This window comes from Eubalaena glacialis, chromosome 16 (genome assembly GCF_028564815.1).
Source record: "Eubalaena glacialis isolate mEubGla1 chromosome 16, mEubGla1.1.hap2.+ XY, whole genome shotgun sequence".
NCBI classification, from domain to species: domain Eukaryota; kingdom Metazoa; phylum Chordata; class Mammalia; order Artiodactyla; family Balaenidae; genus Eubalaena; species Eubalaena glacialis.
In genome coordinates this window covers 16,742,450-16,764,791 of record NC_083731.1, presented here as the reverse complement: position 1 = coordinate 16,764,791, position 22,342 = coordinate 16,742,450, and positions in this window count along the sequence as shown.

Here is a 22,342-nt window from a genome sequence, read left to right as displayed (position 1 = left end):
CGTCTCACATTCTTCAAAGAGCAGTGAAGAGTTTATACATTAGTTTCCTGTTACTGCTATAACAGATTACCACAAATTTCCTGACTTCAAACAACACAAATTTATTCTCTTGCAGCACTGGAGGCTAGAAGGTTGAAATAAGAAGTCTTCAAGAGCTAGAATCAAGGTGTCTATAGGACAGGTTCCTTCTATCGGCAGTCTGGGAGGGGAGAATCCATGTACTTACCTTTTTCAGCTTATAGTGGTCGTCAATTAGCCTTGGCTTGCAACCCCTCCCTCCAGCTTCCAAGCACATTTTAAGCTTTGCTTCTATCACCACGTCACCTTCCCCTCTGACCCTGACCTTGCCTGCCTCCCTCTTATAAGAACTGTTGTAATTATACTCAGCTCACCTGGATAATCCAGAATAATCTTCCCATCTCAAGAGCCTTAACTTAATTACCTCTGCAAAGTTTCTCTTGCCTTATATGGTAACACAGTTAACTGTTCCGGGGCTTAGGATGTGGACATCTTTGGGAGGACCATTATTCAGCTTGACACAATTCACAGGGTTGAACAGTTTCTCCTGTGCTCTTGAATTCCAGCTCCTTATGCCAGTTTGGAAGCCTGCTGTCACCTGACCTTAAGACTGAGCTCTTTCTAGCTAGTCCCTTTATACTTTCTAGGGAGCCAAAGATCATCACCATCAGTTATTTCTTACATAAATATTATTCCTAACATTCCTTATTCTAATTAATGATTCTTCTGTCATAAATTTGGGATATCCAAAGACTTATTTAGAAACTTCTAGAATGTGGACCTCAAGTTATGGTGGTTCATTAGTTAATTACCCACCAAGAATGAGATTTAATTTATACACACATATATAACACTGTTTAACACCAAGGTGTTAATAAGTAAATTATGGGCATTATAACAAAGGGTGTATCAACATTTATATTCACTTTCTTCTGCTGACAATGTTATACTGGGTTTTATTTTTCTCATAGATAATATCCCTCAAAGACACCAATAGAAACATCTCTCATAGATAATAATTGAAATATGACCATGTTCAAAGCCATAAAGAAATATTATAAAAAGAGCTATTGATGATCTATTATGTGTTGAGTGTTTATAAATGTTTCCATGGATTTGCCAAGGTAATATTAATAGTAATAAAAACCAATAGTTTAAAGCATTAATGTCATGTGAAATTTTTTTCTTACAACAGTCCTGTGAGGTAGATATTATTAGTATATTTTGTATAATTGTCAAGAGGCTAGAAGGCATTCAACCCTCAATCCAGACAATGTGATGGAAAAATGGTGATAATCGGATGGTTCATGGAAAAACTAATTTTGAAGGTGAGGCGTTTGCAAACTGGCTTTAATCACAATCTTCAGGTGAAAAGCTTAGGTCACAGTCAGTTCTGTGCTAGCCCCTCAGATGCTGGGCCCTGGTGACTAAATCCTATCCAGTCTCTGATATCAACTCTGGTGACAGTCATGTATTTTCTCTGGTGAAAAGGTTAAGGAAGGAGGCCACTAGGTATTTAGAAAATATTTCTCATCCTGACACCTTTGAAAAAATTGCCCTTCTAGACAGAGGACATGTTTTGACATCTGTAAATTTTCTCTCAGCATGATTTCTGAACTGTTAGGTGCAGCTGAGGTATTGAGACTTAAGTTTTCACCTAGAAAATACTTCACTGAGTCAGTAATTCATACAAAGAGAAGAAAAGCCTTCCTTTAGCAAGGATTTCTGTAAATGTAGTTTCAAACTGTAGTTGATTCTGATACCTAAGACACAAATTGTGAGAAGCAATTCATTTTAACATGCAATACCATTAGAAAAATATATCCAGCTAAGAAAATACAGATACTGAATTTTTTTTAAGGGAGAGAGAAAGAAAAGAGGGGTAGAGGGCAAGAATGAGAAAAAGTCTATAAAACAGAGAAGAGAGGCAAAGAGAATGGAGATGTTGGCACATGAGTCTTATAACCGTATTCAGGAGCTAGAACTTTTTAGACTGTGAGAAGTTAAAGACTGAAAGCAAGTCAGGCAGAGATTAGCTAGATGCTTGCATTCCTGTGTTTTTTGTTTCCTTTGGCGCCCAAGAAGACTAAACTTCTCAGTCTTTCATGCAGTTAGTTTGAGACTATATTGACCTTCTGGTCAATGTAACATAAACAGAAATGTGGCCCACACCTGCCCCTAAAATCATTCTGACAGCCTCAGCTGATTCTCTTTCACTTCTACAGGACCTCAAAGATACAGTTTTGAATGGCAGTCTGACATATTGGAAAGAACAGAATCACTGAGACTTCCTTTGGAGGAGAGCTATCAAGGAGATCCATCAGACCTGGTCTGAATCCAACATGAGCAAGAAATACACACATTGTTTTGAGCTTCTATGGTACTAGTGCCATTTGTCATAGCAGCCAGTGCTAATTATCCTGACCAAAATAGCAAATGAATGACATTGTCAGGTTTGTGGTTTATGTAAGTCCCTCTGACAATACATGAGGATGGATTTGAGAATAAAACAAGACTGAAGACAGGACAACAAACTGTACTGCTATCAGGGTGGTACAGGCAAGACAGAGGGGCTGAGATGTATAACTGCTGTTAAGGTAAAGCAGGAAAACATTATAGGCCATAAAAAAAAAAAAAAGCAGAACTTTAAGATGGGTTGACATCAAGATTACAGGGGAGATCAAGGTCAACACCTATGCATCTTAGTGAGAAACTTAGAAGGATTGTGAGAGCACCAAGTGAAAAATGACACTGAACAAGAGGCAAACAGTGGTGGGGGACGCTCCACATGAGGTGTACTTTTTTCGTTTTCACTGCACTTGTCACATCTGTCATTTATTTCTGTGATTATTTCATTACAGGATTGTTCATCTGTAAAGCTTCATGAGGGTAGGGACCTTATCTATTTTCACACGACTTCCATTCCTATTATTAAGCCATTCTTGGCACAAAGTATGTATGCAACAAATACTTATGAATGAATGAAATCATGGGTGATGTGACAAGCAGACAATTGGACATAAAATCTTCAAGGGAACAGTCTGACCTGGAAAGTTAAAATTAGAGCTCTTCAGCCTTAAACAGGTAGATGAAATCCTGAGTGTGGATGAAGTGGTCCTTGGGAAAAGGAGGGATGGAAAACACAGTGAGTTGAGAAGAGCATATAGGGTAAAGGGGCATTTATTCTTTTGTGGGAGACAACTTCTTCACAGGCTAAGAGGAAAGAAATGGTTAAGAAAACGGATTGGAGATATGTAAGAATGTGAGGAAGACGGTATAGCCCAGTATAAGATGGGGATGGATTGACTTGAACATGGAGGGAACACATGTCTTCTTGGCCTAGAGGAAAGGAATTAAAGGGGGAGAGGGGTAAATTTGTACATAATGGGAATTAACTTGAAAAGAGATTATATGGTGAGAGGTTTTTGGGTAGAGTCAGGTCTTGAGAATGGGGCAGGTTTGGACTAGTCATTGAGAAATAAACAAGACAAGGAGATGGAGAAAACTCACAAGGTTTGTAGACAGGATGAGGCCAGAGGTTAGGTTAGGGACTATGAATTTGAGGACCATGAAAATGGGAAGGCCACATACACAATTCTTCATTCATTCAGCAATGTTTATTCTGCACTTTCCATTGTAAAGCACTGTGCTGGGGCAGGGACGAAAGTACGTTAATGATGTCAGTGCTTTGCATTTATTGTGGCTGAGGCACAAACAATCCATCATTTCAGAAAAAACAAACCTTATTAGTTGGTGGCATGTCGACAAAATTATTGGCCGTGTGAAATTTTCCCTTTTCAGCTTGTTGTTTTATGATGGTGGTACACACAGATTTCCTGCTTTATTTCTCAAGTTAAAGCGTTGAGTGTGTTCTCTCACTGACCTTCATTAAATAAATCACAGTGAGCCTGACAGAGTCTGTGGAAACAAGGCTGATGAAATCAGGCCGTGAGAGAGTCTGCGTACTTCTCTATCCTTCTGGGGCTCCATTTCCTTCCCATAGCAGAACTGTCTCTTTTCCTATCCCCTTTCCCTCATAGGCTGATCTCCACATAAATCAGCTGATAAACGTGTTAATTTAGCATCACTGTAAGGCCAAGAATTCCTCTTAAAGATATTCTCAGTGTACTTGCCTGTATGGTTGGGGAGAGGGTTGAAGTCAGTTTTCTGGAGCCATCAAATTAGACCCCAAAAGTCCTGCCTGCTCAATACATACATTAGGCCAGAGGTTGTTGACTGGTAAGAATATATAAGCTAGTTTATCATTCGATTTTTTTCCCAAAAAATTGAAATGCAGCAAAAAGATGTTAAAGAGTTGATCAAATTTATTGGCTAGCAAGAAAGGTTAAGAATCCATGCCTCATTCACAATTAAATGTTTCCACTGGACATAGTAAACTAGACAACATGCATTTCCCATTGTATCCCAGAATATTGCTGACTTAATTTTATCAAAGTAGTTTGGTTGGTTTCTAAAGGGATAGGGATTTTTTTCAGAATACCAATGCTGCGTACTATTGCAGAAAAAGTATCATGCTAGTAGTTCACTAATAACCTGATTTTCTATATTATTGAGTATTGTTTTGAGAACGTGAAGTGAAATTTCATGTTAACCTATGTAATTTGCCAGCAGGCTTTGGGGGAAATCACTGAAATATAGTGGTGATTTTTGCCCTGCCTAACTTATCTACCTGCTCCATTAGTGAATCAACTTGAATGCCCAGTGAATTATTCCAGTGAAAAAGCAGAATGGTAATAACAGTCAATTAAACTAATTTCTAAATATGCCTACTTGCTTTTACCAAGGTCATCCAACCAAACAAAAATTTAGAAATATTAATATTCTTGTCTCCTTCTTATTAAATCATATCCGAGGGCTTAGGAGAAAGGAGTGTTGAACGCCAAGCTGGGTTTTATCTTTTAAATCCTCCTTATCTACTTAACTGAATCCACTGTTAGGCTTATTTAAAAAGTGACAGCCTGGATAACCCAAATAATGCAGGAAACGATAGGATACTTAAACAGCTGAAGCAACTGTATTTGATATTATGTTTATCTCTTCAGTACTAAATGATTATTTACACTGTTGGTTTGTTCACTTTCTTGCCATTGGAAGTTGCTTATATTTAATCCATGCGTCATACCCTGCCATGGCTGTACCTAGGGAACCAGTGGTCTTGAGTGGAGAATAGAGAAAATCTTTGCAAATATTACAATAATTATTGAAACTGACACCATTGTAAGTTTAATGTTAAAGCTTGTTTGCATTTTGAAATATTGATCTGTAATTTCTGTGCCCATTATTCAGAATCTGCCTCCTACCTAGCAATCTTCTGAATCCATGTTTTTCACTGAATCCTCAAGGGCACTAACTTAGTCTAGGTCACCACTGTCACTGATTTACACAACCCTGTTCAAACTTGAACCCCTGCCTCCAATTCATTCATGAAAAGCTCCATCATTCATTCAAAACCTTTTTTCATTACCTACTGTGCATTAGATACTAGTTTAAGCACTGAGCAGAGATCAGTAAACAGCCAGAAAAAAATCCCTGTCATATGGGAGCTTACAGGGTGATCTTTCTAAATTACGACTCTGCTTATATCAGTCTCTTCCTTGATATCTTTCAAAGACTTCTCACAACATTAATAATAAATTCAAAACATGTTAACATGGTTTAAGGAGTCCTCCAGAGCTGGCCCCTAGTTATCTCTCTGTTCCAGTCTCCCTTGATAAGTCAGATTTCCTAGTTGCAAACAACAAAAGCGGACTCTAGCTGAAGTCACAGAAGAGGAGTTTATTAAAAGGACACAGAGTATCTCCTAGATTGTTGGTGAATTGGAGAACTGAGCACAAAGCTCAGTTTTGAGGAATAATGCCCATAATCTCATTGCAGGATTGGCCTGACATACAAATTCCTGCCACCACCAACAAGCACCAGATCTTGAACTGTTCTGGTGCCACTTAAGCCTCAATATCTCAAAACTGCAACCACTACTAAGTCCACACTGGATGCATGTGCAAAAGACAGTTGGAGACAGAGAGAGAGGGGGAAAGAGATTGAGGGAGAGACTGATTCCTCTCCTTCTCTCTTTCATCACTGGCTTATGAGTTGAAGTCTTGTATGGGTGTATCTGGCTGGCGGAGATTAGGCCACATACCTAAGCTAGAAGAAAGACTGAAGATGCAAGCATCTACCATTTTCAGCCCATTTAGGGAAGGAAGTTTTGCTTCCCACCAAGACTCATAAAGTGGGGAAACTGCCTAAACATGAAACTAGGTTTCAGATGGTAGATGGACAGATGAATAAAAAAATGTTCCTCATACTCCCAAAATTCTGAGCCACATAGACAAATAGATCAATGGAACCTGAATTGAGACCCTGAAAATGGACCCACATAAATGTAGTCAAATGATCTTTGACAAAGGAGCAAAGGCAATACAATGGAGAGTAAAGATAGTCTTTTCAACAAATGAACAAATGGTGCTGGAACAACCAGACATCTACACGCAAAAAAAAAAAAAAAAGAATCTAGACACAGACCCTTCACAAAAAATAACTTAAAATGGACCAAAGACCTAAGTATAAAACACAAAAACTATAAAACTTCTAGAAGATAAAACAGGAGAAAATCTAGATGTCCTTGGGTATGGTGATGACTTTTTAGATACAATGCCAAAGTCATGGTCCATAATAATAATAATAATAATAATAATTGATAAGCTGGATTTCATTAAAATTAAAAACTTTGGCTCTGGGAAAGACAATGTCAAGACAATGAGAAGACAAGCCATAGAATGGGAGAAAATATTTGCAAAAAATACATCTCCTAAAGGACTGTTATCTAAAATATACAAAGAACTGTTAAAATTCAACAATAAGAAAACAAACAACCCAATTAAAAAATAGGCCAACGATCTTAACTGATACCTCACCAAAGAAAATATACAAATAAGCATATAAAAGATGCTGCACACCATATATTATCAAGGAAGTGCAAACTAAAACAACAATACCACTATAGACCTATTTAAACAGCCAAAATCCAGAACACCAATAATGTCAAATGCTGGTGAGGATATGGAGCAACAGGAACTCTCATTCATACTGGTGGGAATGCAAAATGGTACAGTCAATTTGGAAGACAGTTTGGAAGTTTCTAACAAAACTAACATGCTCTTAGTATATAATCCAGCAATCTCACTTCTTGTTATTTACCCAAAGGAGTTGAAAACTTAAGTCCACACAAAAACCTGCACACAGATGTTTATAGCAGTTTTGTTTATAATTGCCAAAACTTGGAAACAACCAAGCTGTCCTTCAGTAGGTAAATGATAAATAAACTGTGGCACAACCAGACAATGGACTGGTTATTATTATTCTATTTAGCACAATTATTCAGTGCTAAATAGAAATGAGCTATCAAGCCACGAAAAGACAGAGAGGAAACTTAAATACATATTACTAAGGGAAAGAAACCAATATGAAAAGCTATACACTGTATGATTCCAACTATATGACATTCTGGAAAAGGCAAAACTATGGAGACAGTAAAAAGATCAGTGGTTGGTTGCCCTGGATCGTGACGGGGAAAAAAATGAATAGGCAGAGCATAGAGGATTTTAGGGCAGTAAAAATACTCTGTATGAAACCATAAATGATGGATACATGTCTTTAAACATTTGTCCAAACCCACAGAATATACATAATTAGGAGTGAACCATAGTGTAAACTATGGACTTTGGGTGTTTATGATGTGTTGGTGTAGATTCTTCAATTGTCAAATGTCAGTGCATGTGTGGAGGCAAGGGATATATGGAAAATCCCTGTACTTTCAGTTTTGCTGTGAACCTAAAACTGCTCTAAAAAAAAAAAACTCCTAAGTTAAAAAAAAAAAAAATCTAAGCTACAGCCACATTGAACATCTTTCCAGTCTTTCAACATGATCTGTCCTTCACTTCTAGGCCCATTTCTTCAGGGTCTCCCTTCTCTTTATTAGATTACTCATCCCCATGTTTGGGAATCAGTTTTAACACTGATTTCCTCTAGGAAGTCTCCTCTGACTCTCCCTAGATCCCTTTAGATCAGGGTTGCACAAATTATGGTCCAAAAGGCCAAATCTGTCCTGCTGCCTGTGTTTGTAAATATGGTTTTATTTGAACACAGACACTCTCTTTGTTACATACTGTCTGTGGCTGCGTTCACAGGGTGGAGCAGTTGAGACGGGGACCATATGGCCTACAAAGTGTTAAATATGTACTACCCAGCCCTTTACAGAAAAAGTTAGCCAACCTCTGTTTTAGATACTTCTGTCTTATGCTCTTATGACATCGTATTGACCCTAACATCACTTTTCTCATGTTTTATGTATCATCCTTACTAGGTGGCAAGCAGCTAAGGGCAGGAATAGATCTGTCTTGCGAACCACTGAACATTCAGTACGTGGCCTGTGCTTAATATGTGCTTCATATGTTCATGTTATGTGAATGAATTTAGAAGTTAATTGAAGTGTGGCACAGCTACACGGTGGGTCAACTATCAGGTTGTAAAAGCCACAGAAATGGCCGCTGGACCGTGACAAGATGGAGAAGAAGATATTTACCAGAACTCCTCTCAAAGAGACTAAGTACTAGGAAGAAATACTTAGGTAAGCCACTCGGGCTGAGGCTGAGGTAATGGGACCCCTCCTTGCGTGTGTGGGGGATGCTAGGCGGTACCTAGTTCACCATCTAAGGAACGTCAGTCCAGTTCTGCAGAGATTTCTTTCTGCTCAGTGCAGGAAACCTGCTAGAACACAGCTCCCTCCCTACTCCATCCTTCTTTCAGGTAGCACTCAGCTTCCACCCCAAATGAACATAGAGAAAATATTTGACAAATATAGGCTCGAAGGATCTCCCAAATCCTCATCTTCCTCAAAGCACTCAGGAGTTTCAAGCAGACCATAAATCAGTGAACACAATTTTTCATAAATGGAACCAAAAATATGACCTATAAGAATCTCAATTCAGTTTCCATTATCATTGATTGGGATCACGTTTGTTTTAAATTGTGGGTTGAGACCTAGTAGTGTGCTAGGAAATGACATTTTTGTTTATGAAACAGAGTGAAGAGAATAATAGATTAGAAAGACGCAAAATGCATCCACAATTATAGTTCATGACACATTTGTTCAGGTCATATATGTTTAAATAAACACATGAGTGTGCTGGATCAGAATGTAGATTTATACTGTGGGTCTTGGTCAAAAACTTTACAGCCACTGATCTACCTTTTTGCTTCCTCTTTAATGTTGGTATAACAGCAGTGTTTATCAAGTTACTGTAACCTGACGTGAAAGATACTCAGTAACTCCAAAGTGTTAAAAACCATGAGGTGAGGGCAAGGAAAGGTGAGAAAATAAAATCCATCCCCCCAGTCCTTTAAGACTTACCAGGAGTCGAGGGGTATGTTGGTGGACCAAGAGCGCCAGCATCACCTAGGAGTCCTGCCAGACCCACTAAACTAGCACTTGCATTTTAATGAAATCCCTGAGTGAGTCTCCTGTGCGTTAAGTTTCCATAAGCACTGGGTACCGGATGCTGTCATTGTTCTGCTCACATCTCTCAGATACTGTCATTATTTTTGCGCACCAGTTTGCTATTAATCCCGACAGTCAGTGCCTGCTCTACCATCAGGCTGTCAGAACAAACTTTGCCTCTTTGTAAGGAGCCCCCGAAGAGATTAAGAATATACTTCCCACCTGGGCAACCCTTTGCCAATGATGGACGGGTGAGGGGAGTAAATAGCACTCTATCATTCCATCCCTTAATTCTGAAGTATGAACTATGTTTTCTCCATGGTTCTCTTTTAGGCTTGAGCCCAAGTTACTCTTTGAGTACTTTGCTTGATGTTACAACCTTGACTGACCTCTTTACTTCTCCAACGTTCCCACCAGGTTTGCCTGGGGACGCATTCTAATAAATCACTTTCACCTGAAGCCTTATCACAGCGTCTGCTATTGCAGAACCCAACTAAGATACACTGCAGGATAGAGTTCATAGACCACAATCTAATAAATAATTATCCCCTATTTTTGCTAACCCTGGTGTTTACCAAGTGTTAGAATATGTAAAATGTCATTAGACTCAGAAGTAGTGAAAGTGGATTTTTAAAAAGTTGCTGACAAGGATTTCTTCTTCCTACCAAGACAGAGCAACAGGCACTAAATTTACCCTCCCACCTGAAATAACTGAAAAAAACAAACAAAAACCAGATACCAATATATGGAGTAACGATTTTCTAATGATTTGCAAGGCATTTGACATCAGATAACAAAGGAGAGTGATCTCCGAAAGATAAGAAAGAGGTGAATCTTGTGACTGCCCTAGCTTCCTGCCTTTGGAGAGTTTCCAGGCTGCAGTGCAAGGAGGGGCAACCTAAGCAGAGCTGTCTGGGCTCCCTGATTGGAAGAGAAGAGGCCATGAGGAGGCCAAAGCAGCGAGAATTTGCAGGGAAGATGCCAGAGAGGAGAGAGCTGCACAAAGAGAGGAAGATGATACCAAATGGAAATACAGATCTACACCAAGAATAAAGGGCACTGGAATTGGTAACTTCATGGGTAAATATTTAAGATTTTTTCTTATTATTTAAAAAGGTGATGACAAAAATAGAGTGAATTTTATTACGTGTGAAGCTATAAGTGCATACATTTTATCATCTCATTTAAATATTAAATTCCATTAATTTTCAGTGTCTATTTTATTTTTTCAGAAATTGACATCTACAGAAAATGAGATTCTCTAATACCATTCTGATTTTTGGAATTCTGATCATTTTGTATATTCTCACAAAAGCAGTACAACTTACTTTCCCTTTGTTTCGTTATTGCAATGAATTACCACCTTACTTTAAAATTTATATTCTGTCCGATAAGAAAAATTTATCAGAAGTCCCCAAAAGAGATGATTTAAAAATCTTTGATCTGATGAATGACCTACCTGACTTTCTTTCTACTTTGAAAATATATGGACTTTTTCCCCCCAGAAATCTGCAGCTGGAATGGTTTTCTTCTTAGTATCTATAAATATTTAGAAAGTTCAATTATCATGCTTAAAATTGCCAGAACTGGATTATGCTTAATCATTTAAAATATTGATTTGCTAAGATGTTCTTAGGTAAAACTTTATCATTATGAGTTGAATTTAGTGTTTTTTTCGTAATGGACTTTTAACACTAAGGAATAAATGAGGCTTTATGTAGATAAGCAGTTTTCTCAGTCTCTTTCTCTTAACTGAAAGAATTTGTTACCAGGGGAATTTTTGTCCCTAATTGACCCAAAACTCATAGGAAACATTCAATTTTGAGCAACAGGATAGGTACATAACATAAAACAAATGTAACACTATGAAAATACTCTAGGGCTTTTCCAAGACTTATTCCAAATGAAAATAACAGAATGTTCAAATAAAATGTTTAATATGTAAAATACCTCAACATCTATAAGAATTTATAGTTAATTATTCATCAATTGCATGAGTTAGATATACCACAGAATTGTTGCATCATACATACGATGTTTTTCCAATTTTGTGCATATTTTCTATAATTTTGGAAGGTTTTTTAATAGAGATAAAAATTTAATTTAAAAAATTGGTTCATTTACTTTCCTCTCAGAAAGCAGCTTATTTGTATGTTGAATACACAAAGAACACTATGGAACTGCTCAATTACAAGAACATCAAAATAAAAATTCAAAAAATTTTCTAATCGGTTTGGTAAGATAATCTCTACGTATAATAAAAAGTAAAGTTTAAGAGAAATAACAAGTATATCGATATACAATTTTATCAGAAATTTAGAATTGTGGGTCTCTGTATGTTTCTGAGAAATAAAAAATAATCAGTGCAAAGTATTTGTTAGCAAAGTGACTTTAGAAGGTTAAAAATCAAAATGTAAATTCAAATGAATTCAGGACATAAGGTAGAAAGCAAATTTGTAATTTCAACTATTATTTTTCAGACTTTAAAAAATATAACTAATTAAAATTAATTCACTAAGTGAAGTCAGACCTTAAGAGTGAGAAAATTTGTATTTCACTTAGAGAATTATGTTTATATAGTATTATAATTTTTATGATAAAAAAGATATCACCTTTTCAAACTCTCCAAAATGAAATTTGTTGGTGGGAGAGTAGTGGAAATGTTTTCAGGTATTTAACATTTCAATTGGTCATTTTTGTATAAATTCTGTTTAACAAAATTGACAAATACTAACTCCTACTACTTAGAGTCAACTGATGAATAAAATGTAATAGGTGTTATAAAATTTTAGTCATCCTCTTATCATCTTACATGCTTTTCTTCACCAAATTCCTTAGCAGGCCTTATAGTTTTTTTGTCATAATAAAAACTATATATTTTTAGTACCTACTACCTACTATAAAAGAGATATTTTGTTAGGCTCTGTGAATATATAGTTTTTCCCTTTAAGACGCTTCTAGTTTAGTGGGGATGAAGAGTGAAATTATTCTGTAATGCATAAGTATGAACAAAGTGCAGGGGGAGCTGGTAATGCACAGTTTTTAAAAATTTGAAACCATTACTCTATTCAAATATAAAATGAACAGATGTCAAAGATTTTATTTAGTCCATTAATTAATGAGTGCCCGTAAGATGTTAAAGCAGGTGGAAAGGAAAATTTGAACAACAGATGTAGAAGTAGCTGTTGATGTAGGTAAATACGCAGACACATTCAAGAACGTTGGAATGACTGTTTACAGATGCAAAACTAGAGAAATAAAACACAGTGTTTGGAATATATCTTTCTATTGGGCAGACATCAATTGTATCTTTACTAGGAAAACTCATTTACATTTCACTGGACAAGAATAATTTGTATTACTATCAGTTTTCAACTACTTAAAGAGTTGTAAAATAGCCTTGTCAAAGGTACTCAGAGGCACAGGCCTGATTCCATAAGTCCAGAATGTCAGCTAGACAACCAACCAAAGAGAGCTCTTTTAATTTAAGACACATCGCAGTCTAATTTATTAAATCCATCCAGAAATTGGGAAACATTACATAGTCACGTAGAGAGGTCAAGGCCTTTCTCAATTAGAGGTGCACAGACACATGGATACTAGACACATAGAGAGCATATAGCTTCAGTTTTATAATTTTGGGCAAAGGTCCAAAGTAAACACAGAAACACAAAAACTCATTAACTGATTCAGATCTTTAAGAGTTGTTCTCATTATCAGTCGACAGAAATTTCTTAATTGATTTAAGCACAAAAATAGACAAAAAATAAACACAAACAGAAAAGACTTTCACACCAGATTCCCTGTCTTTTCTCATTCATCAGAGAATATATTTCCATCATCCATCTGACAGAGATTATCAAAAAGTCACACCATAACATCAATTTTCTAATCACTGTTGTCACCAATATGGAATAAATTATTGTACTGTATACAAAGGCATGCTTGCCCACCCCCGACACACACGATTGGTAGAGAGGGGCAACATAACGAAACAGAGTGTCAGCAAAGTTTAAATTTTATTGCCACTTGTGATGTCTGCAGGGAGCCAAGAAAATATGTACTGGGACTAAGCAGTCCATGAGACACACTTCTGCTACAGCCTGGCTTTTTCAGGTGAATCTGTTGCATATGTCTGTGGGCCCTTCAAAACTGTTCAAATATAGTTTTTAAAAAATGTACATCTGTGACTCTCATACAGATATAAAGTGTTTTATTTAGTTTATTAATGACAGAACTGCGACGATTTTAAAACTGGTTTAAAGGAGAATCCAAATGTATCTGTCTATCTCATCAACAATGCTGAAATGAATATCCTAATAGGCAAAAATGGTTTAATACCCTGTAGGACAATATAATGTCATGTTTGAAATCATCTCTTCTACAAGGCAGAAATCAATTGTGTCTTTACTGAACAAAGTTTATTTGTATTTCTATGGACAGTAATCATTTGCATTACTATAAATGTTCCACAGTTTACAGAGGTATAAAATAATCTGGTTAAAGACTCTCAAAGTCGCCCTACTATGATATATCTCCAAAGGGCCAGCTAGAAAATGCCAACGTTACACTGAAAGTCTACCCAGAAATCTTTTGTTGCTCATTTTCAAGTCTTTCACAGTTTTTCCTAACAGAGACCAAAAGAGAAGGCAAAATATTGACTCATGGAAAAAAAGGTAACAAAGACAGATGATGAGAATACATTAAGACACTAAGGAGAAGATGGCAGAAGATAAAGCTGCATAAGACATAGTGTCGTGAAAGGGTGCCAGGCATCCAGGGAATATTGAAAGTCCAGTAAAGTTGTAATCAGAGGTTTCAATAAAGAAAAAGAACACTGGAGAGGTTCACTGAAGCAAGATTTTGAAGCAACATTGATACCACTCCTTTAAAGTAGTAAATAATGCTATAGTTGTTGGGTATTTTTCCCCTCAAAGATGATTCTGTTGGTGCTATGGAGAGTGATGTGACGTTAAGAGCCATTGGAATCAAGGGGAGTATGTATGGGCGGAAAATGGTGAAGTTCTGGAATGAGGCAGTGTTGGTGGAGTTGGAGAAGAAATGTCAACACAGGAGTAATTCCAGAAATAGGATCTGAGAATCTTTAGAATGAAGGAAGTAAGTCACTTTTACCCTTGATGATTTGCCTGCTTAAGCCCAGTGTTGAGATAGCGTTTTTTCATCTTGGATTATTGCCTTAGCCTATAGTAAATATACAAGCACATTTGAATTTAGTAAGTCAAATCTGGGTACCAATATAGGCACCAGATGACTTGTATTTGATTTAAATGCCTGCGTGAGAAGCTGCCATTAGATAACTTCCAAAGGGGCCTCACTCTAGCCTGGGGTAGTTTAGATACAATTAACATAGTTATACAGCAAATTTTTAAACTCAGAATATATGCATCCAAATTTTCAAAGTAGCACAATACAAATTAATAGATTCCAGAATTGAGTCAATACAGTCATATTTCATAATAAAAAAGAAAAATATGACAATCTTTCATGAATAGATAGCAAGATTATGAATTCAGTACCATTTTTCTTCTTTTTTTTTTAATCTTCTTTGTTTTAGAGATTTGGGCTTTTTTTTTTTTTCCTTATGGAAGCTTGGGATGGATATTAGACACCTCACAATTTATGTTGGTTACTTCTGTAACAATAGCTTGATAGTATAATATACTCCCATCTATTTTGTTAATTTGCCATAAATACGTAAGCTTATATATCAATCTTTAAAAAATAATAGGCAACTATCACAATTGTATGTCTTTTTTTCAGCAGGTAGAGAATTATGTTCTGACACAAATGACATTTCCTGCCTCCCCCAGAATATTTTTAACTCAGAACTCATGGGGGAGATTGTAGTAATAAAAACACAACCTAGCAATGAATTTATTAGAGTAGCTGTTTTATTATAAAGATGTTAGGTCAGGAGAAATGGTTCATGATTCTGCTGATTCTTAAAATATGAACACTTTTCTCCTCCCTGATTTTAGCGAAGTCTGATAAAAAAAGACAAGGAGAACATGCTGAAAATGTAGAGCTATTGCTATTCTTTATTTCTTAGATCTTCAATCAGGAATTTAGGATGTGACTTTGAAATATAGAGCACATTTATTAGAATAATTTTTATCATTGAAATCTCCCATCGCACAGATTCTCTTTTCTACTCTTTGTGATAAGAAAATGAATTTTGATTTTGGCAGCTGGCAGAGAGATGTGTTAATCGGTTTGTTCTGTCTGAATAGATAAACTGACTCTGCATTAGAAAAGAAAATTTGTGGGATTTATTTAACTAGTAATCTAGATCTCAGAGGGCAAATATGTAGTATGAATTCCACCACTCACCTAACCCTTTCCATGACACACATTACTAATCTAGCAATGCACCTTTGTCTCTAAGGCTGGCAATGACCTCAGAGTCCTCAAATCACTTTGAGTTAGCACATGATAGAACAGCTATTTGCCAGCCCTGATTTGATGGTCTAGCAGGAATCAAATAATTTAACTAGGAACATTTTATTTCAAATACTATTAATTCTCACTATAGTATATTGTAGTTCACTATTTCACTGATGTTGCTAAACCACTGGGAAAAACAAATAGTAGCCAAAACAACTGTAATAAAAAATAAAAGTTAATATATAATGACTATAATAACAGCATTCAATCACGCATGTTCCTTGTTACTGATACTTCCTATAATTTACTGAAGATATGGATAATTTCTTTTCCAAATATTTCTAATGGAGATATTAATAGATTGATACGGTTGTACAGTGTCTAGTTTTTGTGTAATTATTGAATACTTCAAAATGCAGAATTCCCAGGCCTACAGGATGTATTTACCATGAAAACTAAATAAGAACAAGAAATCAAAACACTTTACACATTATATATATATAAAAGTTGTGTTAGTTGTTTACGTTTCTGAACATATAAATTGACCACAGCAGAGGCCAAACTTCTGGATCCTTAGACTTCTACAAGGATTCTGAACATGAAAATAGTCAAAAGATAAAAGAGGCAAAAGATAAAAGGTTTTCTAGAACGAAGATGCCATTGTTGACATCGAAAATATGAATTGTGATTCTTGCGACACGGGGTGGTGGTAAGAGCAATTCCAATTTTGATTTATATTTACTTCATAGGGTGTTTATTTAGATGAAAGAATATACACAGTGGCAGGATAATTTCAGTTACTCAATAAATGTTATCTGTCATTCCTCCCTCTTTCTGTGAAAACTAGACCTTAAGCTCTCAGAAAGAAAGAAGCGTGTCTTCGTTTATGTTTAAATCTTCATACTTAGGGTAGTGTTAGTCTTGATACAAGTCTTTGGGGAGGAATGAACTGTTGATTAGTTTATCTAGTGGAGGATAAGGAAGGACATCCTGATTGGTAGCAATGTCTTTGTGTTTGCCTGTTGCTAATGGTAGAGTAGGGATGGGGTTTTTAATTGGTTTGAAGAGAGGATCACCACCTCTTTTCTATACAAGGCATCTGGAAGTCTGGGGACGTTGTGCATATCCTTACCATTTGCCAACAAACTTACTGTATTCCTTGAATATGAATTCTAATAGCGCACAATTCATTTGCAAAATTGAGACTCTCCTTCTGACCCGTAACACTCTTCTGAAAATCTAAAATAAGTTATTATTCTGATTTACATTTCATTTTCTTGAAAGGTTATGATAGTATCATTGCTTTTGAATCAGAATTAATATCATACTTTAAAGTATAGGAAACTGTTGATTTTAGATTCTTTTGCAAGGCAATAGTCAAGAGATGAATGTTTCTTCTGTCATTTGTGGCCAGTTAAAATATTAAGCTCCATTTTGGAGATACTAAAAATTTCTCCAAAACATATTGGAAAATATTCAAAATGTTCAAAATTACCTTAGTCTTGGTAGAGTTTGGGGGTACATGAAGCAGAAGGTGAGTGTTAAGGAGGTCAAGCTTAACTTATTAAACTGCTCATTTTATGTATTCTCAGGTGTATTAGTTTCTCAAGTCCTAACTGAGTGCCAATTTTAGGTAAGACCTTTTCCTATGGGCTAGAATAATCAAATTTAATAAACTAAACCAAAAGCTCTGGGTTTTCTGAGCCACTAGTCATTCAATTATTGTGTACCAAAGTCACCGTTGTAATTGTAGCCAGCCCCCTGCTTTGATTGTCAATTGTCAATCCATAAGACATAAATCATAATGTGGCACATATTTATATCAAAATATATTATACAAATTAATTGGATTGAAGTGGTATTCCTTCAAGAAATAATAGTAACACCTAAATTTTTAAGTATTCATGAGATTAAAATAAATGAAGGCATTGGTCTCTGTACTTGTTTGTTCTTCTTGAGGCCTTCTACTATACTGCCTTTACTTCTTATTCAATGATCTAAAAAAGAACATTTAAGCTCTAAAGAACCTCAACTCAACAGGACACCAGACTGGAGGCTGCTGAGGGCAGAGACACAGCCTGTCTTTTCATGATTTCACAACACATTTCTAGCACAATATGTGATGTACATCTTCAATAACTGTTTTGTTTTAGTTTTTTTTTTTTTTTTTTTGGATGAATGGCTGAATGGATAGTCTATTTAGAGGAATCAAAGTAGTAAGAAATTGTGGCGTTGAAGTGATAGACCGAGGAAGACCGCCATGACATTCCCCGGACCTGAGGCAGGTGGGTAAATGTCAGTCAGAGACAGTATAGCCCATAAACATGGGCAAGCAGAGCCCCTCCCTGCTCACTTTCCCAAACTGCAGGATGACCTGCAGTCATCCCCTGGGATCCCCATTTCCCCTGGGATGACCAGGGCTGGCATATCCCTCTGGGTAGGGCACCCCAAGCCTGGACCTGGACACACATTGGCCCTGCCCCCTTTCTCCTATCTGGGGTGCTCTCCCAACTCACACCCACCCTCTCTTGTTTGTCCATGTGTGCTCATATGCACGTAGGCACACATGCAGGCACAGACATGGAGCTGACCAGGTGCTTCAAGTTGCTCAAGGACTTGTACCTGTAGAATCTTTCTGGGGTCGTGACTGGGCTGGTTATGTTTTACTGGAGATTCGTTCCCATTTGTTCCCTTCTAAGAGCATTGGGAGCCTCAGTGTATGGCTGCAGTTTGTGTTTCACTACAACTCAAGGGCCTGAGAACAGCTGTCCTGGCAGAAGCCATGTGGGGCACGCTGGGGGCAGAGGTTGTCCTGGCGGGGGGGGGTGGGGTGGGGTATGGGCCTGGAACTGAGACACAGGAGCGGATAAACCCATCTGCAACTCAGACAGAGGCCCCGGGGGTGAGGGCCCCTCTTGCTCTGGCCTGAAGGCAGAAGTGGCAGCTATTCTGTATCTTCCATGATTCATTCTCAATCCACTACATACCTCAACTTATTCTACCCACCTTCCTTCTTTCAACTTTCTGGGGTCCCTTTTCTGGGATCATCAGGGGTCACAACCTCAGAAGGAGAAAGGGCAGCAGGAAAAGTCAGCGTGTGAAGTAGACAGGTAGGGACAGGAAGGGGAGAGGAATGGTGGCCGAACTTGAGTGCAGAACTTGACGAAGAGAGGCTGCCTTCCCACAGCTCCAGCCAAATGGGGGTCCCATTCCGCCAGATCTTTGGAATTTTCATGAAAAGCACACATTTTAAATTTCTTTTGTATTTCCAAATATTAAGCACTGGCACTGTTTCAAATTATTTCAAGGCCAACGAAACACATGTGTGTGCCAACTCTGTCCCCAGGACTGCCATTTCATATTTTAGAACTTCGAATATTCAAAAGGCTGAATTTATTTCCTCTGTATCTCCTGAAAGCAGGTTCCCTAAGTACCTTCTAGAGCCTTGGGTACTCCCACTCCCCCGGAAGCTGGAGGTGGGGATGGCAAGAAGCTACCATTAGTGACTCAGAGCAATTTATATTCCTTGCATGATCAAATTATTGTGCACCTCTCCCTAGAGCAGGAAACTATAAGAGGAACTCTATTTTAATCTCTGGTAGAGAAGTGTGCCATATATTTTTCCTACCTAGCTCTACTTTTCTCAGCAGAATGTCTTTAAGGTCCCTGATAGGCTTGACTTTGAGCTGCTTAAAGCCTGGGACCTGGCTTTGTTAGTGGTTGTAGCACAATGCACTCAGTCATTGCCTCTAGGACTTACGTTTGTATAAATGGGTAGATGAAGAGTTTATGGAAAGTATTCTTTAAGTAGTTTAAAATTTTGTAAATATAAGATATTATTTCCTTCAAATTTTTTAAATTTCTAAGAAGTCTCTCAAGCTTAGTGCAGAGACTGAAGTCTTGACAGGCACGGCTTTAATTTGCAATAGCTAAAAGTGTTCTGAAAGAGAGCGGGTGTTTCTGAGTTCTGAGTCTACGTTCTGAAGGAAGCAAGCTCTGTTGTGCAGGCCATAAGCAATAAATGAGAAAGAATGCAAACTACATGAAGCAAGAGCCCTTTTCTCATCCCATTCTAAGTCAAAATGATGGGTGAGGGGGAAGAGAGAAAGCTGGAGGAAGCTAATGGATCTTGGAGTTGCCCTGTGTCCTCTCTGTGGGCTGAACTCTGATAGGATTAGGGTTCCCAGGGGGTGGAGATGTGTATTCTGACTCTCCTATCTGGAGACACTGACGTCTGTAATCTCTCTGATATTCCTTATACTACAATGGAATGGGAGCTGTGAAACCTATACACAAAGAATGCAGGGGTGGGGTGAAGGAATGGCAGAGAGGTGCAGGAGGGCAATCCAACATTCCTTGTGCAATCAACAATGGGGCAGAGATTAGTGAGAGAAAGACAGCCGTCACTACTGGTAGTTCTCACACACTGGTGGATGTGCAGGATTCTAGGACAGCATGGCCGACCATGTAGTATGGACCATGCAGCCAGGGACTGGGAAAAGACCTATTTATAACTCAGAGAATGCCATCCTAGAAGATAACAATGACCCACAAATAGATGATCTGTTTTTACCAATGTCTGAATGTCTTACCATCCCCACATGGAAAAAATGAACCCTCCCTGGGGAGGGAACTATGTCTAAGAATGTTCTTATGCAACTAAATTTGCCTTGAATTGGCAAGATTAAATTTTCTGCTGCTGAATAGAAGAGAGGCTTAAAATAGAAATTAAGTTCCATTAAAGGCAAATAAAGGAAGTTCCATTCCTTACACCTGAGTTTGTGGCCTGTGAAAATTCATAACCATTACACAAATATAAAAATTTCCATTTGAGCTGCAACCAATTGCAATGAACAATAATTTTGCATGATGGTTAACTAATCCTTTAAGTCAACTTGAACAGAAACATCCCCTATCCGAAAAAAGAGAAAGAAAAAGAGAACTTTAGAATTCTTATAAGCAAAGTCTGAAGACTTCTTATAATGAATATTTCAATTCAATGCTGTGATGCCCCATATTTCTGTTGAATGGGGAAGTATGTGTGATTCATTAAGCTCTCATTCATTATGAAAATAGACTAGCAAATTATATTCTTTGTAAGTGAAATCATTATGGAACTAATTTACAAAATACATTAAGCCCTTTCATGATCTTGCTAAAGGAAAAGCCAAATAGTTTTAAACACATTGCAAGGTCATTATCATTTTACAATCTTAGATCTTACTTTTCATTAGTTATTTTGTGAAATATCTCTTGCACAAATATCTAAATTTGGTTGCACTTTGCACAGCACAACTTTTCATGTGTGCCTGGGAGAATAATGGTTCAACTCTGTTTTCATGAAGTTTAGAATAAAGATGAAATTAGAGTTTCTTAAATACCATGTTCAAATATTCTTTTCTTTTCCTCTTGAATTTGTGTAAGCCAGTCTTGCCCCTTCGAGACTGTAACATGATCGATCATCTCTTCAATTTTTGTACTAAATCATCATTTAGAACTCATAAAAGCAACCTAGAAGCCAGGCAGCGGGTTACAGGTTTAGAATATGGTTGTTTGACTCTCTAGGGGGTTTTAGAATCAGTTATCTACTGAAATTAAGGTAGAAGGAATGTCCTTCTATGTTATGCACACTCACAATGCTGTTCATTACCAAGAACACACCAGTACATGCATGTTTGTTTCCCAGGAAAAATAGAGCCCTATTCATTATTCATAGAGGTCCTCCCGTACAGTAAAGACATTCATTCTTTAATGGCTCTGTGACTAGGGTGTTGTGAAGCCTGAAGATGTTATTTTTGGAAGATAGTTTACCAATTAAAAGCAAACAGCACTGGATTTCTTAGTGATGTTCTCAACATTGATTGACTATAACTGCAGATGAACATCAGGAGAAAACTGAAAGAGTATTGCTATGTGCTTCTCTGCTTCCTTCAGACACCTCCCTGGAAACAGATCGTTAGTGGATGGAACTTCCAGCTTCCAAAGTCAGACTTTTCCTTTTTCCAAGTAATGTACAAAATACACTAGGTTTACTCCATCCCAAATATTTAATTATGTCCCCCTGATATGTAACAAAATGTGTGAAGTTAATACAGAGGTGAGTGTTAGAAATGATTGCTTGGAAGTGAATTCAGGCTATGAAGACAAATAAGACCATATTCTTCTTTATAAAATGGTGATGTTTTATAAGAAACTAAATATCTTCTGCTTGTTTGTGGCTGATAAAAAATGGAGGATGTTGGCCATAAATGTTATATACACATTCAGTGGAATTAAGTTTGTCTAGACTTTGACTTACCAATAAATGACATATATCGTGATCAGCGCTATTTTCTTAAGCATAGATCTAAAAATTATTGTTGGTTTGTATTTGTTATGCAGGCTGTAAACCTTATGATTTAT